The sequence below is a fragment of the Poromitra crassiceps genome (assembly GCF_964638095.1).
Source record: "Poromitra crassiceps genome assembly, chromosome: 9".
Classification (NCBI taxonomy): domain Eukaryota; kingdom Metazoa; phylum Chordata; class Actinopteri; order Beryciformes; family Melamphaidae; genus Poromitra; species Poromitra crassiceps.
In genome coordinates this window covers 11,276,538-11,302,493 of record NC_139630.1, presented here as the reverse complement: position 1 = coordinate 11,302,493, position 25,956 = coordinate 11,276,538, and positions in this window count along the sequence as shown.

Below are 25,956 nucleotides of genomic sequence, written 5' to 3'. Positions count from 1 at the left end.
AGTGGACTGCAGCAGCATTAAATTACTCATACAGTATTTCCAGACCTAATGTCAATAAACATTACACAAGGTGACACCCTATAATCTGCTTATTTAGTCAGTGAATTTACTGACTAAGCTGAAAGTTGGCTGTCCTTGATGCAATTCATGCAACACTTCGCTACCCAGAAAGTCGCCAAATGCACTCCGGTTTTGATATTAAGCTGAGTCCGCCCACCCAGGGCAGCTACAGCATGCGTCTAACGAGTGCACCCGACCTATCCTCCCTGCCCCATGCTGCCTGCTCAGCGGACTAGCAGAGGGAGGGAGGGAGGTCTAACCTGTGTGTGTGGTGGGGAGCGGCAGGCAGTGAAATTTGGGCACAACGGCTCTCAAGTAGGACTCGGTTCCCTTCGTTCATAGCAAAGAGCCGTTCAATAGACTCGGATCGTTCGCGAACGTCACATCACTAATCCCTACAGGGGGCATGGGGAGAACATGCAAACTCCACACAGAAAGGCCCTTTTGACGACCCCACCCGGGCGGCGGGCACTCGAGGACATGCGGACGGACACGCACTCCTTCAGCGCTCACAGCGTCCCAGGTGGGAATCGAACCCAGGACCTTCTAGCTGTGAGGCGACAGCGCTTACCACTGCACCACCATGCCCCCCCACTCTACTGTATTTCTTATTTTATTTTCCTCGTGCCTTCACACCAAAATACTTCCTTTTGTTGAAAAGGGGGGGGGGGGGGGGGCAACAAAAGATGTGATGAGGAAGTGACACCGCTCTAATTGCAATAAACACATTTGAGGAACCTTTAGTTCAGAGAGAGAGAGAGAGAGAGAGAGGAGGGGGGGAAGAGAGACAGCAGAATGGCTGAATTCAGATGGGCTAAAATTTCATCATTTCTGATATTACTGACTGGTAAGTAAATATTTGATTTCATTTGAAAAGTGACAAAAATTGCACAATTTAAGATTTTCATTCTTATTTTTTGGTCTTTGGGTCTTTGGGTCTTTTTTGGTCTTTGGGTTTTGAAAAGCGCTATATAAAATAAATGAATTATTATTATTATTATTTTAAAATGTCACCAAGACATAAAGATAAAACAGAAAGAATTGACTTTGTTCATTATATGGGATGACAATAAAAAAAAGATGACAGTGGCAAAATACAGAATTAATGCAACAATACAGTATTTTGTAAGTACTGAAACGTCTTTCCAAAGTGTGAATTAAAACAAAAAAGTGGTAGCCTACTTTACACACAGTGTTACATACTACGTATGTTTAATATTTTCCAGTTGTTGCAGTTGTGACTTGATGTTGTTCTTATTGTTGTTAGTTGTTAATTGATTAAAAACACTTCTCTATCAGACACAGCCAGGTTTATTCAATGTGTAAACAACAACAAAACTTTGAATTGATGAAACATTCAAAATGATTAGAGATACTTATTGGGAGGGTTAGTTTTAAATCATATTCCATTAGATTACTCAAAGGAAGTAACATAATAAATACTTTGGATTACTGAATACTTCAAAATAGTCTTGCTCAGCCTATTTGTCTGGGTCATCAGTCTGAATGTAATTGGTGGATTCCTGGCTGTGTGTCTCCTCCGGCATTGCCATTCTCTTGTGGTGTGTGACAGGGGCACTGCACACACATTGTTACACATTTTTAAAATCTGTTTATGGGAAATGTGTGCCTCATTATGATTTTTTTAGAGCAAATAAAACAAAACAAATGAGAAAAGTGCACTCAGTAGAGTGGAGATTGCTACACTTAATCATGGCCAAACTGAAACCCAACTGCGAAGAGAACCGCTTGCAGATAACAAGGCAACATGAACATTGTTTAATTGAGTTTGGCATACGGCCAAAAATGAACAGCATGTATTGTGCTTATAGTGTGTCTTACAGCTGCCTATGTATTGTATATAATAAAGATTTAAAACCTCGTTCGATTTAGTTAACGCTGGAGAAAGGGTGGGATTTTTTTTATTATAAAGAAACAGACTACAGCCCCCCAAAAAAGCAATAACATTATATAGTAGGCTATATAGGAGACTATTCAAATGTACGTTGACAATATATTCTGGTTTTCATTAGTGTGAAAATGCCAACATTTTATTCTGGCGATTAGGTTGCTTTATAATGTTAACGTCACAGAGTTTTCGATGGGTCTGATGTCCAGAAAGAATTTGTTTTATCAGACAAATGGGGTGGTCACGTTTCAATAACAGTTACAACCGCTGGATCTCTGCATCAGACTGTCCCTGCACTGGACGTAACCTTAGTGATTTATTTTACAGTCCTTTGTATCTACATTAAACCCAGATATTCACATTTGTTTGTAACTGGGTTGGAGCGAAGACGCGTTATAAGTTTTAAATGCCATGTCTGACTGCTCACTGTGACTCCTCTGTGGTGCGAATGACAGCCCAGCCCCGCCTCCCTGCACTGCACTGGTCTCTCTACAGAGCAACACGGACACGCCCAGATAGACAGACAGACTCACACACACACACACACACACACACACACACACACACACACACACACACACACACACACACACACACACACACACACACACACACAAGTAACCGAGTAATGGTTACTCTGAATACATTTTAAATGAGAAACTACTTTAACTCACGTAGATTTTTATTAAACCAGTAATTATATTGTAAAATGTCATCAAAGTAGCATTACATTAAAGTAGAAGATCTACATTTCCTACCGAAAATGTAATTGTGCTTGCTGTCCTCGCCATGCACCGCCTGCCCTGCAAGGTCCCTGCCCATGGGCTACATGCACAACTCCACTACTTCCTGAAATTGTGAACTGATTAATGTCAGGTGTGCTGCAGTCACAACAATGATCAGGCACACCTGATTAATCAGTTCATCCAATAGTGTAGGACAGGAAATAAAGAAGCTGTACTAATTTCAGGAAGTAAAGAAGTTGTGCATGTAGTCTATTAGGGGGACTACGTAGTTATGGGCGGGCCTATGTGAGTAGCAGCGGGAGGAGGCAAGGAATCCAGGGGCGGAAGAATTTCGATTGTAGACGCTACAGTTCCAAAGTTATGGACCAAAAGGTGAAGAGGGCTGTTATAGCCCCACCATCAGGTCAATAGGAGTATTTTTTATGCCTCCGCCGCCGGCAATAGCCAGGCCGGAGGCATTATGGATCCAGGTTGTCCGTCCGTACGTACGTACGTACATATGTCCGTCCGTCCGTCCGTCCGTCCGTCCGTCCGTCCGTCCGTCCGTCCGTATGATGTTCGTTAACGCAATATCTGAGGAACACCTTTACGGAATTTCATCAAATTTGCCTTAAACATCCACTTACGCTCAAGGATGATGTGATTAGATTTTGGTGGTCAAAGGTCAAGGTCACTGTGACCTCTCAAATGCCATTTTCAAGCTTTTTTTAATGCGATATCTCAGGAATGCCTTGACGGAATTTCATCATATTTGCCTCAAACATCGACTTGGACTCAAGGATGAACTGATTAGATTTTGGTGGTCAAAGGTCAAAGGTCAAGGTCACTGTGACCTCTCGAACGCCATTTTCAAGCTTGTTAACGTGATATCTGAGGAACGCCTTGATGGAATTTCATCAAATTTGCCTTAAACATCCACTTAGGCTCAAGGATGATGTGATTAGATTTTGGTGGTCAAAGGTCAAGGTCACTGTGACCTCTCAAATGCCATTTTCAAGCTTTTTTTAATGCGATATCTCAGGAATGCCTTGACGGAATTTCATCATATTTGCCTCAAACATCGACTTGGACTCAAGGATGAACTGATTAGATTTTGGTGGTCAAAGGTCAAAGGCCAAGGTCACTGTGACCTCTCGAACGCCATTTTCAAGCTTGTTAACGCGATATCTCAGGAATGCCTTGACGGAATTTAATCAAATTTGCCTCAAACATTGACTTGGACTCAAGCATGAACTGATTAGATTTTGGTGGTCAAAGGTCAAGGTCACTGTGACCACTTGAACGCCATTTTCAAGCTTGTTAATGCAATATCTCAGGAATGCCTTGACGGAGTTTCATCAAATTTGGCTCAAACGTCGACTTGGACTCAAGGATGAACTGATTAGATTTTCGTGGTCAAAGGTCAAAATCACTGTGACCTCACAAATGCCATTCCCAAGTTCATTAAAGCGATATCTCAGGAACGGCTTGATGGAATTTCTGCTAACTTGGCTCAAACGTCGACTTGGGCGCAAGGATGAACGGATTACATTTTGGTGATCAAAGGTCAAGGTCACTGTGACCTCTCCAACGCCATTTTCAAGCTTGTTAACGCCATATCTCAGGAATGCCTTGACGGAATTTAATCAAATTTGCCTCAAACATTAACTTGGCCTCAAGGATGAACTGATTACATTTTGGTGGTCAAACTTCAAGGTCACTGTGACCTCATGAACACCATTCCCAAGTTCGTTAACGCAATATCTCAAGATCATAGAATTTCTTCGGATTTGGCTCAAACATCGACTTGGACGCAAGGATGAACTGATTCCATTTTGGTGATCAAAGGCCAAAGGTCAAGGTCACTGTGACCTCTCGAATGCCATTTTCAAGCTTATTAACGCGATATCTCAGGAATGTCTTGATGGAATTTCTTTGAATTTGCCTCAAACGTCCACTTGGACTCAAGGATGAACTGATTACATTTTGGTGGTCAAAGTTCAAGGTCACTGTGACCTCACACACCCAATTTCCAAGCTCTGTAACGCAACATCTCAGGAGCACCTTGACGGAATTTCTTCCAATTTGCCTCAAATGGCGATTTGGACTCAAGAATGAACTAATGGTGGAGGCATAAGTCCGCCCTGCGGTCGTTCTAGTTTTAGATCAGACCAATGAGTAAACATTTGGCGAGCCAAGGAAACCTGTGAAAAAATAGTTTTGATTGTAGAAGCTACGGTTCTAAAGTTATGGACCAAAACGTAAAGATGGCTGTTATAGTGCCACCGTCAGGTCAATCGGTGTAATTTTTTAGGCCAGAGTAGAAGAGTACTTTATGAACATAGAGCCCCAATTTGGGAATAGTCGCTCTTATGGCTTGTGAGCTACAGGTACTTGATGTTGCCACAGCGCCCCCTATAGGTGAAATGACACAATATTTTTCCTATAGGCTCAGAGTACATCCGTCCACACCTGCACCAAGGTTGGTTAGGATCGAACGTTGTGTTCCGGAGTTATGCTGATTTTTATGAAATAGGCCCCACCCACAGAACTTTGGAAGTCGATTATATCGCAACGGTGCGTTTTTTTTCAAAAACTTCAGAATCAGTGTTGTGCAGGACAGTCTCCACATGATGTGTGCTTTGGTCTGGTGAAGATTGGACAAAATGTCAAGAAGGAATCGCAAAAAAAAATGTTTTGGACACATTCAAAATGGCGGAAAATCGAGTCCAGCGGAAATGAGCGTGCCCTATATCAGTAGATGCGGAAGGACCCAAGGAATCCAGGGAAAAAATAAGTTTGATTGGGGACCCTACGGTTCAAAAGTTATGGATCAAAATGTAAAGAGGGCTGTTATAGCGCCACCATCTGGTCAATTGGTGTATTTTTTTCGTGTATAGTAAAAGCCCCCTCTGTGAACCTCGCTACCAAGCTTCATAGATGTACCTCATATGGTTTCTGAGATACCGCTAATTTATTGCAAGATTTTTCAAAACCGCATTCAAGTCAATGGGAAAAAAACGCTTAATCGCGAATAGCGCCCAAACCGCTTGATCAAACCCTTAGAAAGGTCATAGCAACCCTGTCCTCACTGAGCTGCACGTTTTGAGTTCTGGCATGTCTATGTGGTGTGAAAACTGTGGGAGTTATTACATCTGAAAAAAAGCAGATAGAAAGAAAAATAATAAAGATAAGTATGTCGGACTTTAAGATTGTGCCTTGCTTTTCAGCAAGCACAATCATTATTTGTTCTCCTCCCACCCCTGGTAGGGAGTTGGGGTCAAGGGAGTTGGTAAGGGGAGTAGCTATGGAGATGTGGCTGGTGGGGTCAAAGAAGAGGGTGGGGCTAGGGGAAATGGGCGATAGGTTGAGGCCACTTCTCGTCTTAGACGCTGGTTTAGCTGGCTCAGCCTGGCTGGGGGCGTGGTCAGGGTGGGGTAAAAACCCCTATTCTATCCATTCAGCGAAGTTAGAATTTAGCTGATAGCCCAGCCCAGGCAGACACGATCGGGGATTTAACCACCGCAGTAAACGCACATCTGAGCAGAACCCCCAAACCTGTAGTTTAGAGCCGCAGCACCGTCTTTTGTTGAGTCAGCCCATGAGCTATATGGGCGGTTTTACCCCACTCGCGCGCCAGCCGTTTAACATTTTGTGGGCGTTCCCAGACATGCAGACTGTCTCTATAGCTAGGGATAGGAAGCTCGTAGAGAGTCAGGATTGGAGGGGTAGGTAGGGGGAGTGTCTAGGAGGATGTGGGAGGTGGGAGGGGCCATGCGGGTGCCATAAGGCTGAATGGCCACACCACTGCGCTGTGGCCTTAAAGGCATTTGCACTTGTTAATTTGAGGACAGCGTTTTATCACATCTGTTACAGTTTATTCCATAGGAGCATCGGACGTCTTACATAAAGTCGTGTTTGCTGATGACACTAACCTGCTCCTGTCACACAAGAGTCCTCTTGTGCTACAGGAAACAATAAACATGGAGCTGGAGAAGGTGGACAGTTGGTTTAAATGCAACAAATTATCACTCAACATCAATAAAACAAATTACATTGTATTCCGATCAATCAGAAATCAAACAAACAGAGTTTATCTGTCCCACTATTAATGGGCAACAGCTCCAAAGAGTTCATTCCACAAAATTTCTCTGGGTTCACATAGATGAATTTCTCAACTTTAAATGTCATATAGACTAAACAAACTGTCCAAAATATGTAGGTTTATTTTTCAAATTACGTCATTTTCTTCCACTTTCTCCACTCCTCACACTATATAGATCCCTTTTCGAATCACATAACTACTGCAATATCTGTATTTGTGTGTCATCTCACAAAACTACAGTCCTTGCAAAAGAAAATCCTTTGTGCAATTTCCTGGTCCGATTTCACTGCACCTACTGGCTCACTCTTCTATGCACATGATCTCCTGAGGCAAACTGAATGTAATTTTTTCCACGACGCTTGTACAATGTATCAGGTCATAAATAAGATCAGCTCTCGTTTATGTGAGCTCGTCCCAATCTCCCTTCCCCTGCACTCATACGATACCAGGGGGGAAAAAAATATTATTGGGAAAAAGCACAAATTGAAATGCACTAGCTTAAGTATCGTGTGCCGGGGACCTCGGATATGGAACGAGCTCGATTGTTTTATTAAAATGTCACAGTCCTTTTCACCTTTAAAAAAAAATGTTAAAAAGAAGTTACTATCCACTTATGTTTAATTGACTTACTTGTCTGACGATGATTATCAAAACGAGCAATGTGTCTTGCTCGAATGATATTGTGTATTTGGTGTATGTGTGTGTTATGTGAGTGTGTCTGTGTGTGTGTGTGTGTGTGTGTGTGTGTGTGTGTGTGTGTGTGTGTGTGTGTGTGTGTGTATGGGTGTTGTTGGTGTGTGTGTGTGTGTGTGTGTGTGTGTGTGTGTGTATGGGTATGCACGGGGGTGGGGGGTGGATGCATGAGCGGTGGCTAGGTGTGTATGGCGTAACTGTATTGTCTGTTTTGCAATTTTGATGTCTTGGGTCCCCTATAAGCATTTATTGCTTCTTTGGGGTCTGCCTTTCATGTGCCCCTCATTGTAACTGTATTCAACTGTGAATCTGCATGTGCCTTTTGGATGCATGAACAAAATAAATCAATCAATCAAATCAAAGCATCGGTCAAATGGATAAAATGGTCATATGAGTATAATGTTGTTACTGAGACAATATTTCTCTATCATTTTCTCCACAGCAACAATGGCCATTCCTGTACTCTGTAGCACTGGACTAGGTGGGAATATGTCTGAATGTGTCTTTCTTTGTGTTTGACATTCTGAACTCAATACAGTCTCTTAAATGGCACTTACAACTGACATCAAAATTGTTTGACTATAACCGATTTATTTTCTTCAAAGCAGACGTTGCATTTTTGCTGGATGGCTCAGGTAGTGTAGGTCCTTACGAGTTCATTATGATGAAGACTTTTGTGAAAGATCTGATCCGCCCTTTACTGGGAGGAGATACACAGGTGAGATTATGTTCATAGTGCCACATAGAAAATAATTCATTCTTGGTCCAATGTTAAATAAAATGAATGATATCATACCACCATAATGCATTTCACAAACCTTTCTTTTTTGTTTTTGCAGTTTGCAATCATCCAGTTTCCATCAAGTTCGATCCATTCTTACTTTGATAATATTCTCAGCTCTGGATCTTGGGAAGATAACATTGATAAAATTGCGCAACTGGGTGGAGGGAGTACCACGGCTGAAGCCATCCAACGGGTTGTGTAAGTGCCTTAGCAATGATAATGGACCACAACTCCCAGTGCTTATACTGCCTTTGCAGAGCTAGGAAGTCAACAATATGGTTTTCTCTAGGCCTAATTGAATACTTTCACTTGTAAAGAAGTTAAACATAAAAACCATAAACAGAACAAAAACCAAACCTTGTGAAAATCAAAAACCATATTATGGTAAAACCAGGGGAACCTACAACAAATGCTGAGGGCATGTAAAGTTAAATCACATAGAGAATGTGTAGCATACATGTTTCTCTAATTAGCTTCAACACCACAATTAGCTGAAACACAAACAGCCTAGTAGCCTAAAGGTGTACAGCCTGGTGTCCGCTAAACAGCAACATGCACTTTTTTACTATCTGATGGAAATCTCTTCTGCTGCTGCAGCTAAATTATAACTACTGCCTCTGTCCACAAGGGGCAGTGTTATGTCGGGGTCTTTATTTTCCTCAAAACTTTATTCAACAACAACAACAACAACAACAACAAGCTGTACAAATTGTCAGACACAGACAAGAACACAGCACCATTACAGAAGAGCTATTCACCCGAATGGACTTATTTTGCAATGATGACTGACCCTTGTATATTATCCCACTCATTACATGGCTAGTAAAGACATGAATCATTTGATTAAAAAAAATGCTAGTTTAAAATTATTTCATTGTAATTTACAGGCTTTCGCTAATTCAGAAGGACTGCAAACAATAGAAATCCCCGGTGGGACAACATGAGATCTCTGCCAAACACACTACTCCATAACGCAAGTCTCACTGTGAAGTTCCCGATGCATTCCAACGCATTCAGGCGATAACGTGGTGGGGTGGCAATTAGGGTTTAATATTTTTCCCGAAAATGAGGCATAGCGGGAAATTAAGAAAAATCCCGGGAAATCGCCCTTTTTTTTTCTTTTTTTTATAAATCTATGGGTTGCTAATTTGATGCTGTAGTGTCTTATTTGCTGATATAAATAATTATTCTCATTCTTATTATAGGATTAAAGAAAAATAATGAATTTATGTTAACAAACATTATAATTTAAGATAGAAACGTCATATGAAATGTCGTGTTCATTGCATGTGATCGTCTGCTGATAAGAACAGCCTCATGGAAATGTTATTTGACAATAAATAAACATAATTCGTTACAACACTTAATTTGGGAAGTGATATTGGACAATAAACAAATGAAATTCGTTAAAGCAAGTTATTTTGCATGTTTCAATTAAGCTGAGATGGATTCCATATTCTGATAGCGTTCAGCAGCCATTCTATAATAGCCAAACTATTTCATTTACTTTCCAAGTGACATTCATTGTTCAAGTGCAATTGAATCAATAAACTAGTGCAAACAATCACGGCCTGCGCCGCTTGTGCAAAATTCACGGCTTTAAGAATCCGTCATATGCTGCCATTTCTGACAGTATTTCGGCCACCGATGCTTTTGGTGTTAAGTATGCTTCGCTTGCGGGGTTTCTGGGGTTTTATGGTGCTGCGACTGCAAATGTTGCAGCAACCCGCTTGTTGATCGTCCTCCACATCTTATCACTCGCTCACAGAGGTTACATGTGGCATCCTCGTTGTTTTGGTTGTTTGTAAAGTATCTCCACGCAAAACTACTGGCAGGCGTGGCAGCAGAAGACATCGTGGTGGAATCCATCAGCGTGGTGAGCGTGGTGTTCTTTTAATACAAAAGTGGAAAAAGGAGCTTACTGGTTACTTTTTAGGGAGAACTTTAATCCAGAAGTGTTGGTACACAGGTAACCTCAGGTTTAAGAATGTTTCGGGAAATGATTGCATTATTGATATACTGAAAATGTAGCCTATTTAAATAGAATTATCAACAATAACAATCAAGGAAGTTACATGCTTGTAGGCTAGAGAAGAAGAAGAAGCGCGCATGCGCGCGCATGTTGTGTTGAACCAACCAATCAAAAATGCACCTCCCAATATACAGCAAAGAGAGGAGTCATTCTTGATATATGCCATTCAGATCAGAATAATTAGTCTAGTCATTAAGTTTGCTGATAATATTTCTATCATGTTAAGTCTGTGTCATGTTAACTGGTGTATTCAGAGCAAATAGGGAGATATAGAGCATTATCATCATGCTATATATCTCCCTCTTTGCTCTGAATGAGTGAGAAAAGGAGAAAATACTGAATAATTACATCACAACAGTATCATAATGTTAATTTAAAATGAGATATTCCTCTAAATATGGCAAAAAAATCTTTAAAAAAAACACCAATTTTTTTTCCGGGCCCGCCGAGAGTCCCTTCCTCCCAGCACCCCCTGCTTAAAGTGACTTCCAGCGGCCCTGACGGCTCCTATAATAAAGGGGCATACGTCTTCATGAAGCCATGAGACAGCTCTCCGACCCCAACACATACAATAAATTGAGCAGCGACCCCGGCACCTCCACACGCAACATTATCAAACCCATCCTTGATAACGCTCTCCAATCTGGCCACATCACCAAACGTGATCACAGGTTCCTGTGGCGCCCACACCACAGGACCCCAGCCCTGTATCTTTTGCCCAAGATACATAAAAACAAAACCCCTTGCCCTGGACGACCCATTGTGTCCGGCAACGAGTCCCTGCTGGAACCACTTTCTAAATATGTATCCTCCATAAGCATATGGCTTAGATATATTGACGTCATTTTTCTAATTTGGAACGGCACGACAGCGTCTCTGCTCGAGTTTCACGTTCTCCTCAACTCATGGAACCCCCATCTACAGTTCTCCATTGACCACCCTGACCATATCAACTTCCTTGATGTCTCTGTTTACAAACACAACCATAAACTGTATTCCTCCATATACCGCAAACCCACTGACAGGAATACCCTCTTACATGCCTCCAGCTATCACCCCTCCCACCTCAAGGACAACCTCCCGACCGACCGGCCAGTTCATGCGCCTGCGCAGGATTTGCAGCGACAAGCGTGAATTCATTTCCAAATCCACCGACATGCAAATGAGGTTCCAGGACAGAGGCTATGGACGCCGACCCATCACCCGGGCTTATAAAAGGGCGCTCCATTCCCACAGAGATATACTCCTACAGCCCAAAACACCTGATCCAACCCCCCCTAGGGTCACTGCCACCCTGCAATACTTCCCTCTGGCCAACAAAATAAAACGCGTTATTCTCAAGCACTGGAGGGTCCTGCAAGTACATGACATTTTCTCTGCTCCCCCCAGGATTGCCTTTTCACGCAACCACAATATCAGAGATAGCCTCGTGAAGACCACCCACTTTCCCAATGCCACACAACCCACCATAGACTCTTTGCCCCCACCAGTTGTTGGACACTTCCCGTGCGCACACTGTTCCTGCTGCCCCCAGACTTTGAAAACTAAAGCTTTCACCATCCTGGGCAGACAAACAGTCACTCTCAGACACCTCACCACCTGTGCGTCACGGGGAGTAGTGTATATCATCCATTATAAAACGGCTCTCTCAAATCAAGCAATCTGATTGGTTCACAGCCATGGTATAAATACCGTAACCCATGGCCATAACCCATGGCCATGGGTTATGAGACGCAACTCTCTTACTAAAAGGCTTTGGTTACCTCAAATGACAATGTAGAAAAAACAAAAATGGCGGAGACAGCTGTCAGATCCTTGTGAATCGATCTTCGCTTATAACTTTACTAATACTTCGCAGAAAATTATGTTTTGTACAAGAATAGACGCGGGCTAATGTCTTCTTTGCAAAAAAAAGGCTGTTAACCCCGCATTTCTAAATAAGACGTAACGTTAGTTGGTGTCGGGCTTTGCAGAAAGCTCTCAGCTTCTCAGCAAGCGCCAGGATTGGCCAATGTCAACTTCAGTCTCCAGAACGATCCAATCAAATCACCCGCACGTCTATCTTCTTGCTAGAGGTCCCGCCTTACAGTAGTGTTTCAACTGACTCTATCAGAATGCCATGCCAGTCGGACTTATAGTATTATTATTATTATTATATTATCATACTTGGAAACCGTTTTATAAAAGCAATATAGCACTCGAGCTGCGTGTGTTGTGGCATATATCCCGCTGCTCAGCAGTTATCCGGCCTCGTGGGATAACAGCTGATCAGCGGGATATATTTGCCACAACACACTGGCTCTCATGCTATATTGCTTAATTATACCATGGTCTGGGTGAATACTCGATTCTGATTGGCTGCAAGGTGTCCATTATTTTGTGATATTGTACAGTGATAATGTAATAGCTAAATGGTCTGTTCACCGTTCATATCAATGCGCCATAGTGGTAACAGTGGTATCAAGAGAGCTGTTTGAGCTCTATACCCCCGTTAAGGGTTAATATGACAATTTTGGAACTTGAGAAAAAAATTGAGTCGGTCAAAGTAACTATTTAAATCACCCCTGTGTGCTCAGTTGATCAAAAATAACTCTTATTTACAATTTTGATTTTCGTTTCGGAGATTTTTTAACCTCGCGTCACCAGGCTCTTCTTGGCGAGAAAAGGCCCAATTCCACAGCAGCTAGTAGCGCGGTCCCGCTCCGCTCGACTCGACTTTTGGTCTCATCCCACCATCAAAAACCGGCCCAGCTCGGTTTGTTTTGTGGCCGAGTCGTGCTACTTTTGGTCCCTGCCTCGTCGGGGTACTTCGGGCTGGCGAGTAGGTCCCAAATGGTGACGTAAAACTCTGATGGCTACTGATTGGTCAGAGAGAATCGTGTTTACTCTGTCTACTGACTGTCAATGCAATGCTGGCGGCTGCATACCAGTTTAGTGGTCTTACCTTATCTTCTGTTATGTATATTTCCATCAGTATTTTGTGTCGCTGCCTTCACCTCCGGTGAAATAAAATCGTGGCGGGTGTTCAATTGTCTGAGAAAAAAGTCCGCTGCTCGCTCAGGGAGCTCTGTAGCTGAGTGGAGGCTGCAGCGCTCCGCTAGGCCGCAGCGGGTGTTTGGAAGCCCCGGTCTTGCCTGGTGAGAGGCTGCGGGGTAGAGGCTTCACTCTGTTGCGCCTCTCCCGTCCCCGCACAGCGCAGCATGCCTGTGATATCATTCTCTTGGCCGATTGTCACATTTGCCCATGTACACTGTAGGTCATTTAGAGGCACCAGTATTTCATAAACAGTTTAAAAGTTCTGTGGATGGATTTAATTGTAACGTTATGTTATAGCCGAAGGACAGATATGCGGTCGCTATTTTTAGACGACCAGCTGTGGGCGGGGGTGGGTGGGGGCCGATCGAGCGCCGGTCGAAGCAAAACATCCATCGAGTAGAGACGAGTGGAGCCGAGTGGGGACGAGCTGTGCAGGGCTGTTAAGTGTGGTGGGATTGAGCCAAAAGAGGAGATTTCCCTCGGCTCGTGCACGATCGGGGGCGAGCCCGGCCTTTGACACAGAGAGAGAGAGAGAGAGAGAGAGAGAACTCTCTCTGCATTTCACCACATACAGCCCCCGCTGCTCTGTGTCACTTCCTGAAACTCTTCGCTCTTAAATGTTAATATACTTGGCCAATACGTATCTATCATACAAAATAAAGCAAGCTGCCAAACGGTAATGTCTTCATTTAATGTAGAACGCAAAACATCGTTAAACCCGCATTCCTGTGATAAAGTTAACGTTTGAGTCGGCTTTAAAACGGAGGGTGGTGGAGGTGGGACGGACTATTTTATTTCGTGGAAGACTGATTTACAGTATGAATAACAGACATTTAGCCATTTAGATGGCTTTATTTATTACACATGGAAATATAAATGACTGGTCTTATTGTTTTGTTGGCAAGTGACCATGGTATAAGCGGGTTAATGCACTTCGAGGCGTACATTATCACTTTTTAAGGGACTTCGTCTCGGACGGTTCACGCCTCTCGCGTCGTCCCTTAAAAAGTGATAATGTACACCTCGTCGTGCATTAACCCTTACGTGTCCCTGCCCGCTTTTCTATATCGGGAAAACATTGCGTCCGTTACGCACACGCATAACGGAGCACAAAAGTGCTATACGCCGACAGGACACCAAGGTGGAACATTTCATCAAGTGCACGCATTCGGACAGTGATCTCCGTTTCTGGGCGATCGACCTGGTCTCACCTCACCCGAGAGGCGGAGATCATGACAGGGCTCTGTTGCAGCGTGAAGCGCGCTGGATATACACCCTCAATACTGTCGCTCCTCACGGACTCAATGAGGAATGCGACCTGACGTGCTTCATTTAAATTGCCATGTCCCTCCTGTATATTCGTTATATTGTTATTGTTATTATACTCTATAGCCACTATCGTTTGTATTTATACTCAAAGGCTCTGTGTATATCCAGACATTCTCATAGGCTATTTTTATTATGTTTCTCCCCTATACTTATTTCTAGGCCTACTTATTCCTCCATTCTTCTTTGTTCCCAGCGTGTTAATATTTATTAGTGTTTAGACATGTACTATGCATTTCCATTTGCCTTGTTTTTTCCCCTATATTTCTATGACCTGGTAGTCTATACTTGTTTTCTACATTTTTGCGTCACTGCTGCGTCAGACTCACCTTCCGTATGCCACGTCACCTTACCGGTTTGCCATGTATGCCCCTTTATTATAGGAGCGGTAGCCAACGCCCAGCTGCCACAGCCTGACGAAGACCCAGTGAGGTTGAAACGCGTTGCGTTTTTCCTGCCCGTGTCTCTAATTGTGTTTGAAGTTGTACATTGTATGTAAACCTGAGGTTACCTGTGTACCAACACTTCTGGATTAAAGTTCTCCCTAAAAAGTAACCAGTAAGCTCCTTTTTCCACTTTTGATTCTACTTTGACTTTGAGCTTGCTTGCTGCCACTTTCTCTGCTCCTGCGTTTTTTTAATACATCCATGAGTGTGGTGCATTGTTGAGAGATGCTCTCAGTGTGTGACTCACTCAACAGGTTGGTGTGGGCTGTGTGGACAAATTACCGTATTAACTGCAGTAATGGTCATTACGCAATTTTATTTAGGCTACAATAGGCAGGGCCGCGGGAAGTAGGGCTGCAGGTGCTGCAGCACCCCCTAGATTAAAAAAAAATAATTTTTTTTTTTTTTACAAATGTAATTAAAAATATTTTGCAATGCACTATGTTCCTTTCTTGTTTAATGAAAATGAAATGAAAAATGAAAAATGAAAATGTAGCCTATTTAAATAGAATTATCAACAATAACAATCAAGGAAGTTACATGCTTGTAGGCTAGAGAAGAAGAAGAAGCGCGCATGCATGCACAACAACCATTACGAATTGTTTAATCTGGCAATAAAGAAATGTGAACTTGACATGCTATTTTAATAGCCTACTCAAAAATGCACCTCCCACTATACAGCAAAGAGAGGAGTCAATGTTTCTTGATATATGCCATTCAGATCAGAATAATTAGTCTAGTCATTAAGTTCGGTGATAATATTTCCATCATGTTAAGTCTGTGTCATGTTAACTGGTGTATTCAGAGCAAATAGGGAGATATAGAGCATTATCATCATGCTATATATCTCCCTCTTTGCTCTGAATGAGTGAGAAAAGGAGAAAATACTGAATAATTACATCACAACAGTATCCTAATGTTAATTTAAAATGAGATATTCCTCTAAATATGGCAAAAAAATGTAAAAAAACAAAAAAAAAACATTTTTTTTTCCGCACTCGCACCTTTTCCCCAAATCGTGCAGCACTAGTAGAAACCAGACAATTGGACTCGAGTCATAGGGACTCGGACTCGAGTCGACTCGAGTCGCAAATTTGACGACTTCCGACTCGACTCGGACTTGGAAGGTAAATACTTGAAACTCGACTTGGACTTGGAAGAAAATGACTCGAAACTCGACTCGGACTTGTGACAAGATCAGCCGAGTGCACCAGCTGGGCGTACGCCTAGGTTTACACGCTACGTCCGATGTAGAACTCAAAGTTACGACTAACTTAATTTTATGACTAGTGCACCCTGTATGCGCTGCGTCTGTGTATGGAGCAGGCGTAAAAGTTACGCCCAAATGCGTAGCTACTCACTGACAGCTGTCTCATCTTGATCTGCGCGTGATGCGGCCGGAATCTTCTCCAAAAATATCGATCGATATGTGCTGTAACGTTTTGGGCGCACGACCTCCGCTCGTCGGCGGGTTTTAAGCTGATGCGTCGGAAGATCTTTCAATTTCTTCCTGACTTCGTCCACTGCCCGCAGTGCGCAGTCTGCCATCGCATTCAGTACTGATTGCACTTGTGATCAAACTGCTTGTGTTGGCGCTGTTAAATTGAGCTGTGAGAACGTTTCTATGCTTTGAATACAACTCTATAAGTTTGAGCTGAGTTGGAGCTGTCTGTCAGCTGTCTCGAGCTCATCTGAGAGAGGTGTGTTGCTTGGCAACAAGCACGTATTAACGTGAACGCGCACGTCTGCAGCCTAAATAATCTCTGCCTTGTCATTTTTTCTAACCTGTGACTCGACTTGACATAACCTGTGACTCGACTCGAGACTTGACTTGAAATAACATTGTGACTTGACTTGACTTGCCGACAAAAGGAAAGACTTGGGACTTGCTTGAGACTCGGGACCAATTGACTTGAGACTCGCTTGGGACTCGGATCAGAGGGACTTGGACAATTGTCTGGTAGAAACTAGATTGGAATTGGAATCTTACATTAGCATCCATGGCTACACTGTAGCAGAACTGTAACCACAGCAACATATACAGGATTGCCGTTTAGCCTCCAACCAGAAACCAAGTTTCACACTCTCCAAATAAATACGGTATTTAAATTATTTTTAAATAAAGAAATACATGTTTCTAACCTCAGTTAATGGAGTGTTTGCAGTAATAATGACAAATGAATAATGTATTTCTGCCACAAGGTGTTGCCAGTTAATTTGATAAGAAATAAACCAAATCAATATGATTAGATATGAAACAGTATTCACACAAAATCTTAATACTTGGCCATTTAACCACATCACAAAAAAAACGTGTTTTTAAAGTGTATATTTTCTTTTGACAGCAATGAGGTCTTTTCAACATCAAGGGGATCCAGTCCAAACGCAAGGAAGATCTTGATCGTCATTATGGATGGAGAATCTACTGATCGGGATTTACTACCAAACGCAACATCCTTAGCTGAGAGAAAAAGCATTGTCCGATTTGCAATTGGGGTAAGATATTTGTCTCATTTTGACATATACTGCTGGAACGGCTACCTCCACGACCCAATCACGGATAAGAGGTTAAAGATGGATGGATGACGTACTGTAGAGAGAGACTGTTGACATTGTTCCAATAAACTCATAGGCCCCTATTCTCCCACTGGCCTTCGGCGCTAAAACGGGCCTTAAACGCAAAAAAACGTGCCTTGCGCCTGTCTCGGGAAGATATCAACATGGCTTTATGCTGGCAAATGCGCTTTAGGCGGAATGGGCGTGGCGCACTCCCTGAATGGGCGAGAATGGGCGTGTCGGCCTTAAATACCGGCCTAATGATTCCCACCTGGCGTAAATTTTGCGCTTAGCGCTTTTGAAAACCAGGCCTATTTAGTGCGCCAGTTGCGCGGAGCGCTCCCCTCTGGCTCTCCTCTGTCACCCTTCTCTGTGTCACTCTCTCCCTCTCTCCTCAGTCTGACAGGCACAATACGACTGTCTCTCTCTGACTCCCTCGCTCAGACAGACACAACACACGTCCCATAGAAAAAAGAAGTTGTGAAATCTCCCAGCATGCATTGGACTAATCCATTTCGCTACTAAATAGCAACCAAATGAGCCGAAATAGATATAAAGGTAGATCTAAATAATGTGTAATGGTAACACAACCTGCAATTGTAGAACATTTCAACATTGGACCAAGTAAAACATCGAAATGAAAACACCACCCTATGTGAAACATATATGTCATATTGGGGCTATATATATCCCTTGTAGATTTAACGTGATTTAGATGAGTGACAGTGTAATGCGGTTCTGCTGGTATGTGCTATGTGATGTCCGCTCCAATAAATTGGCTCTACTTCACATTTTAGTTTTACAATAAAAACACATTTATGCAATGACTTTACATAATGTAGGCTATATTTATGTGCATATCCTACCATCCTAGCAGGGGAGAAGAAAAGGTAGCAAAACGATATCATTCTGGATAAACTTTCACCAATCTAATTAATCTCATCATATAGGGATAGGCTATATTTTTCTAGCTGATGCGTTTAGAACATTCTTTTCACTTTGATCTTGCTATAGTGTAGCATATTTACATGCTTGCAGTATATAAACTGCAGTTAGATTGGTTTGAGAATAATATGGAATAATAGCCAGACAGACAGAGGGGATAAAAGGGGGGGGGAGATCAGAGCCCTCGGCTTTGAAGCCGGACTGGATCGCTCCGTGGAATTGGAGCTGAAAAGTGAAGCGTGTTATTTGTTTACTGCACTTACCCAATCAGCAGATAGTGCATAATTTTACGCTTAAAAGGCGTGGTTGTAATGCTTAATGCTGCGTGTAGCGCCGATACCAAAATATCAAGTGCGCTGGTCCACGCCCACTGATCAGCGCTGCATCTGGCGTTGAGCGCAGTTCATAGGCCGATGCAACGATAGAGCCCACTGTATATTGATCAATAGTGAGATACTGTATTCTGAATCAGCAAACAATCAATGACGAAAGAAGTTGGATTAGCTTATCTTTATATTTGAATATGAGTTCTGGACCCCTGTGCATCATAAGGTTATGTGGTCAGATCAAACGACTGCAAAACCTTAGGTAAATAGATTCCATTGTACCGACAACAATAACAATAATATGGCCCTTTTTTGCCTATATTTAACCAGGTTTGTCCCATTGAGATCAAAGATCTATTTTACAAGGGAGACCTGGCCAAGAACAGTAGCAACACAAAGTTTCAACATAAAACACAAACACTTGAATAACATTAAAATCATCAGATAAAACATTTGTACACAGACAGCCTGTTTTCAATAGATTTCCCCATTTAAAAGCGTTCAGGGTTACTAAGCTACAGTATGAAGATAAGACTGTAGATTGTTCCATGCGTGGGTGCAGAAAACCTAAAAGCTTTCTTCCCTAGTTCAGTTTGGACTTTTGGAACAGAACATCGCAGTGTCCTGTGAACAGAGATTGTAATAGCCACATTTCATGCTTAAAAGAGATGACAAGTAGGTAGGAACTTTGCCAAGAATGGCTTTGTAAATTAAAACATACCAATGACTAAGGCCAATTCACTTTTGACTATAATGCACAATGGTGAGTAAGAGATCCACAGTTTGTAATGAACCTCAGAGCCCCATCATGCACGCTATCCAGCATGTGGCGACACTGAGCAGAGGCATTCATATACAATACATCACCATAGTCAATAACAGGTAGAAAGGTAGACTCGACCAGTTCTGCTTCACACAAAAAGAAAAGCAAGACTTGTTTCTAAAGTAAAATCCTAATAAAAGTTTCAGCTTCTTTGAACTGAATATGCACCTTAAAAGACAATTGGTCATCAATTAAAAACCCAAGGTATTTAAAAGTAGATCCCAACTCAATTTGTTAACCATTTCTGGTAACAATTTTATCAGACAATGCTGATCTTACTATTTTTGAAGTAGTAAAGAACATAGGCTTGGTTTTGTCTGCATTTAGAACAAGCTGCAGTTTACAAAGCTGTTTTACTTCGTTTCGAACTCAAGCTGTCACTCTAGTGCCATCTCGCTGCGCACGCACGCAGCCACTGGAAGAATATTATTTCTGCTCCAAAAATTATCTTTATATAAAACCGAACCACCTACCGACAGGTGGTGTGGTAACTCTAGGACTGAGGCGGCCACCCACATTCCTTTCCCCGTGACAACGTCACGTCTGCCCAGATCCCAGGAGGCCACTCCTCGTTCTTCCAGCCCGCTGTTAGGACGTATTATTGAAAGCTCCGTGTGCTAACTTAGTTTGCGCTCTCAAGCCGAGCTAATTCCGTATTCTTATTCTCCAGCAAAGAAAACACCATACATTGTCAAATTCAGACAAGGGGCAGAAGGTGGCCAATAGCATCCTACCAACATAATATGATAATCTCTAGATAATTCAACATCAAGGGCTAACAACTCAAGTTCTTTACTTACTGACTCAGCACTAATTTAAAACCAATGTGGTTGATGTAAATAGCTACTCCGCCACCTTTTCTTTGACGATCAGCACAATAAACATTGTAGCCATTAATGCAAATATCCTTATCAAGCACGACCTGCAACCCAGCCTCACAAAAGATTGTGACATAGTAGCGTTGGACCACAGCCCAAAGACAATAGTTTCACAAAAACATCTTTACAATTGTTAGAAGGTCACATTTATTTGACCGCTAGCGACATCGCTGGCGGTGGTTTAGCGTAACTACAGCAGTGGCAGCTGGTATATCCAGTGGGGGGGGGGGGGGTCCTCTCGCCATTCTGATCATTGACTTCTATGCTTTCGGAGAGGCGGCCCTTTTTATCTCCAAAAAAGGTTTCGCCATTGCGAAATATATTAGGTCCGCCTTTCCGACATAGCATCTTGAGTTATTTAGCCTAGGGGTGGGAGAGGTTAGGTTCTGGGGACGGTAGGTTCAGGCGTGGGGGGTGGGAGAGGTTAGGGTCTGCAGGAGGTTAGGTTTAGGCATGGGGGGGTGGGAGAGGTTAGGTTTAGACGTGGGGCCTGGGAGAGGTTAGCTCCAGCCGGTCCCCCGGGTTAGGGTTAGGGTTCTTTCGCAATGGCGAGACAGATCTCCATTCCGATAATTTTGTCGGAATGCCGGTATTTCGGAGTGCCGACATTTCAGAATGCTGGGGTGTCCCCCAGTGGGGGCGCTATACCAAAAATCAAACATTACGACTTGGCCACCTTGTGGCTTAAAATTTCATTTTTGTAGCATGCATCTTCATCTTCTTCAAACTGTGTCCCCTCACATATGGGAAAATTTGAGGATGATGAAGACCCATGCATCTCCCCTTAGCACAATTACATGCATTCATTTGAATTGAGCTTTTCAATGCCAAGAAAGCATAGGGTACACGCATTAAATCAATTTGACACTGCACTAAGTGAGGATCACAGAAACACACCTGCAACGTTTAAAGTCAGTTCTCAAGATATGTGAAGGAAAACCTATACACTCACTGACACACAGTCCTGGAATTATAGTATTTGCGCTGTGGGCCAACGTTGCTATTGCACCATTAATTTGGAGATTGCGTTGCTTAATAAACAGATCAACTGTGTCACACAAGGCAGTTCATCTACAGTATGAAACTCTTTTTCTTCATATCTCTAGGTGGGGGGTGCATTTGATGATCCCTCAGCAAGAGCAGACTTGGACACCATTGCATCCTCTCCAAAATCAGAGCATGTGTTTATAGTGGACAACTTTGCAGCACTTGAAAAACTGAGGGTGAACTTGCAGGACAGACTCTTTGAAGGTATAGTACTACAGTTAGCTAGATGAAGATCATTAATAAGATTAACATCATTTTTACAATTTCAGGTGATAGATGTTCCATTTAAAAAATAACATACATTTTCATGTGGTTAATTGGGGGATTTAATTTAAAGGTCCCATTCCGTGCAAAAGCTGTTTTTACTTGTAAATGCATATATACTGCTATCATCCCTCCCTGTAATGAGTGGTCACAAGCTCAGAACTGCCACAGTTGGATTTGTCCCTATCCAGCTTCCCCCTGCAGTCTCCTTCAAGCCACGCCCCTTACACTCTGTTCCCCCAGACGGGTTAATGTGATGTCACTCGGGTCCTTAAGCATACTGCGCGCGTCTCTCTCACACAAGCTACCTGCACCATTTTGTCTATAGCCACAAAATTAACACTTCTAGCTGGAGCGACGCCAACTGTACGTGATCCAGCAACTGCGGAGGTGCATTCGGTAAGTCTAGGCATTTTGAGATGTCCTCTTTAGCGTAGCAACCGTTAAGTTAGCGATAGCTCGTTGCTAACGTTAGTTGTGGACACAACCTAGCGTGCTGGTCCACAGACGCTAATCTGATTGGCCGCTGGGAGCCTGGGGCGGGCCCTCAGCGGCCAATGGGAACTGTTAGTTCTGAATATATTATAGAAACAGACCATTCTTGGGACGCAACGAGATGAGGAAGTGACAACTCCGTCACAACAAACGGGGTTGCTATATTTTCGACAAATTAATCCAGAATCATGTTTTATGGACCAGAGACACACGTTTTTAAGAGGTTACAGCTGCACGAATTGGGACCTTTAAAGTTAAATCTCCAGAATGTTGTCACATATTCTTGTGCGTCATGTGTTGGACGTGCACAGATGCACACGGTTGGGGTCAGGCCCCCTGATGCACTGGTTTTGAGGTTAGGCAAAGGTCAGTGACACCTTGGGGCTGGCCTTAGGCAAAGGGCGGAAAGTCCCTGCCTTCACCACCTGCCTTACCAACGTCGTGGTCCGCTTGGAGGTTAAAAGCCCGCCACCAGTGCACTGTAGCAGGCTGCCCGGTGCCTCAGTCCCAGGGTGTCACCTCTGGTGCAGGTGCAGCCATGTGCGTCTGAAGCAAATGTTCCCGGGTACCGTGGACGCAAACATGACACACAAGGGTACCGTGCACATTAAACACATGACGCACAAGGGTATACATTATACTGTAACAACACACGCCGTAAATTAACATGTGAACGAGTGAGAACGGGTTTAATTATATTTTTCCTTTCTTTAAGTATTAAATGTTTAAGCTATCACAGCTCAGTCGCTAGAGTAAAATAATGCATGTTCCATTTCTGCAACACACAGATACGTTGAATCTGAACTTTTGTGAACCAAATACTATATAACAGCATTTCTAGATACGTGTAATGTTATCGTAGACCTCTAGCGGTCATGTTTTAACAACAGTCTGCTATTGAAATAGCACAGTGGAAAGTAAGAGTGTGTTGTAGTCGAGTAGCCTGGTAAACCAGTCGGTCACGTGAACTCACATTTCATTTCGTTCTACCAGACCGTCTGGCCTCAAGCCCTGGGAGGGTATTTGCAGAAACTGCAAAGCGTACGAACCAATCAGCGACCTGCCTCGTAGTTGACATCATAACCAGCCAATCAGACATGCTGCTAGCGAAACAATAATGGCTGCCTCCGTGCCTGCCCGCCTCGAGGAAAACGTCAATGTTCGTCTAGTTTAAACAGCCATAAAGTGCAGTTATTGCAGAAATGGACTCAATAACAACAATTAAACAAGGAGGGGTTGGACGTGGACCGAGACAAGACAGAGGCAGAGGAAGAGGAGGACACGAAGGGGGAGAAAGAAACTATCAACCCATACAAACAAGGAGCAGGAGCAGAACCAGCAACAGGCTGTGATCAACATCTCTGGTAAACCCCTATCTGAGGAGAGTTTGCAAGTTCTCTCCAAAGGACTATCTTTTGCACCTACCCACTCTGCAAAAGAATTTGATACAAAGATTGACCTGTTTCGTTTCTATAGGAATTTACACCTCAAGGCTTGGTACAAGCAAAACCCTACAGCATCTACAAACTCAGTAGACTCTGGACAGTCTGCCTCTCCGAACCAGAAACGGCATTTCAAACCAAAATCCACTTTTTGCCCTTTGATCCAAAGTGCTTCATTAAATACATTTGCAAAGAAAGTAAATTTTGATATTGAGAACTTATTCATGAACAAAAGGGCACCCAAATATTGTAACCTTACCCATAAAGAAAAAAGTACCTTGGAGGCATTGTCAAAAGATGATGAAATTGTCATTAAGAAAGCAGACAAGGGGGGTGCAATTGTAGTTTGGGGAAAGGATATATATGTTAAAGAGGCTTATCGTCAACTAAATAATACTACATTTTATCAACCTCTGACATATAATCCAACTGAGTCTCTCAAAACAGAACTACAAGAGATTCTCATAGAGGCAAAAGAAAATAGTTGGATTTCGGAAGCTGAACTAAAATTCCTATATAATGAAAATCCACGCATGGCTTCCTTCTACATGCTTCCAAAAATACACAAGTGTGTGGTTAATCCCCCAGGCCGACCTGTGATATCAGGCAATGAAAGTCTGACTGAACCAGTGTCAAAGTATATTGATTATTTCATCAAACCTTTTCTACCTTCTCTTCCGGCCTATGTGCAGGACACTACTGATGTGCTCAACAAGATCAAGCAACTGGAAAACATAGGCCCAGAGACTTTTCTAGCGACTATGGATGTGGAATCACTATACACAACCATAGAGCACAAACAGGGCTTAGCAGCACTCAGACACTTTTTAAGTGCACGACCAGAATCTGAAATGCCACCAAATGATTTCTTACTGTCACTGACAGAATGGACGTTGACTAATAACATTTTCATTTTTCAGGACAAAGTATTCAAACAAACAAAAGGATGTGCTATGGGGGCTTGTTATAGTCCATCTTATGCAGGTCTATACCTGGGTAAATGGGAAGAAGACTTTGTGTTTAATAACGAAAGAAATATCTTTCTTAAGCACATTATCTGGTGGGGACGTTACATTGATGATGTCTGTTTGATTTGGTCTGGGTCAGAAACTGAGCTACAAGATTTCCATGTCTTTTTAAACAGTATCAACCCCAACATTAAGCTGTCTCTAGATTACAGTAAGGAGAGAATACATTTTTTAGATCTCACGATCTTTAAAGACAATCAGGGTTCCCTACATACATCTGTATTTAGAAAACCAACAGACAGGAATACTATACTGCATGCAAATAGCTTCCATCCCAAATGGCTCAAGGACAATGTACCTTATGGCCAGTTTCAACGAGTGAGGAGAATCTGTGACCAGGAAAAGGATTTTGAGACCAAATCAAAGGAAATGGTGTTACGCTTTCAAAAACGAGGCTATGGTAACACTACCCTTGAGAAAGCCTACACTAAAGCCAAACACCTAGACAGACAATCTTTACTACAAAGAAATGTCCCTACACAAACAAAAGAGAGAGTGGTGTTTGTCACAACATACAGTACAGAGGCAGAAAACATCAAATGGATTATAAATAGAAATTGGAGTATTATACAGTGCGATGATATGCTCAGTCAGGTCTTCCCTGAGCCACCACTAATCAGTTTCAGAAGATGCCCAACTTTACAGGATAAACTGGTACACAGCCATCTTCAACCAAACACCCAACAAACATGGTTGGGTCCAAAACCTAAGGGCTCCTACAAATGTGGCCATTGTAACCGCTGCAAAAATGTCATACAGACCAAGACATTTGTAGATTTTACATCTCAGAACAAATTCACAATCAATCACTTCATCAATTGTAAAACCTCCTTTGTTATTTACAGGCTAGAATGCCCTATTTGCAAAGTGTTTTACATTGGAAGAACCAAAAGACGGTTACAGAACAGACTAGCAGAGCATGATTATGCGATTCGTACAGGGAATTTAAAATACCCTATAGCTAGACATTATCTGGAGTTCCACAACAGCAATCCATCTACATTACAGGCTTTTGGCATTGACCACATCCCATCGT